Source organism: Penaeus monodon, chromosome 30 (assembly GCF_015228065.2).
Source record: "Penaeus monodon isolate SGIC_2016 chromosome 30, NSTDA_Pmon_1, whole genome shotgun sequence".
In the NCBI taxonomy this organism is placed as follows: Eukaryota; Metazoa; Arthropoda; class Malacostraca; order Decapoda; family Penaeidae; genus Penaeus; species Penaeus monodon.
In genome coordinates this window covers 7,152,048-7,152,615 of record NC_051415.1, presented here as the reverse complement: position 1 = coordinate 7,152,615, position 568 = coordinate 7,152,048, and the positions used below count along the sequence as shown (strand labels likewise).

The following is a 568-nucleotide window of genomic DNA, read 5'->3' as shown; positions in this document are numbered from 1 at the left end:
GGTTTACTGATGGGTCGCAGTATCGACGCGTTGTGCTGGCCGGCCGTCGTGGGCAAGCCGTCAAAGCTGTCTCTTTTCAGTTCGTAATGGACGCCCAGATCCGGAATAACTGGACTTTAAACCCCGAATAATGTGTTTTGATGTTTCGGGAAACGTGCTGGTGGCCGAAGAGGGGTCAGATTTCGGCTGTCGGTGTTGGAAAAGTTCTTGATCGACGATGGTGTTTAAGGTTGCTAGAGTGACGAGCGGAATTCTGGTGTGGTTATTTGAAGCGACCGGCCAACAGGTGTTTTCGAACGACTGACGAAGCAGCGAAAGGAGTACTGAAACGACCGATAGCAGTGGTACGAGAGATGTACAATAGCGACTGATGGTGGTACTAGAAGGGTACTACAGCGGCTGGGCGTAGGACTAGAAGGGTACCCTAACGCCGACGCCAGATCCGTATGGGACACGATGGCCGGTAATGACGGGCCGGGGCAGCGGCCGCGACCACAAAGAGGAAGGGACGGAGCCGAAGGGGACCCGTCGGCGAGGCGGAGACATCGCGGAATAACGGTTGCGTCGC

The 568-nt window shown here is 55.6% G+C and overlaps 1 protein-coding gene across 1 annotated transcript in view; it reads left to right on the top strand.

The window, feature by feature from the left end:
- Nucleotides 1-568, top strand: part of LOC119592493 (rho GTPase-activating protein 8-like) — a gene marked incomplete in the record, with an annotated part of 123,930 nt that overhangs the window by 93,189 nt on the left and 30,173 nt on the right.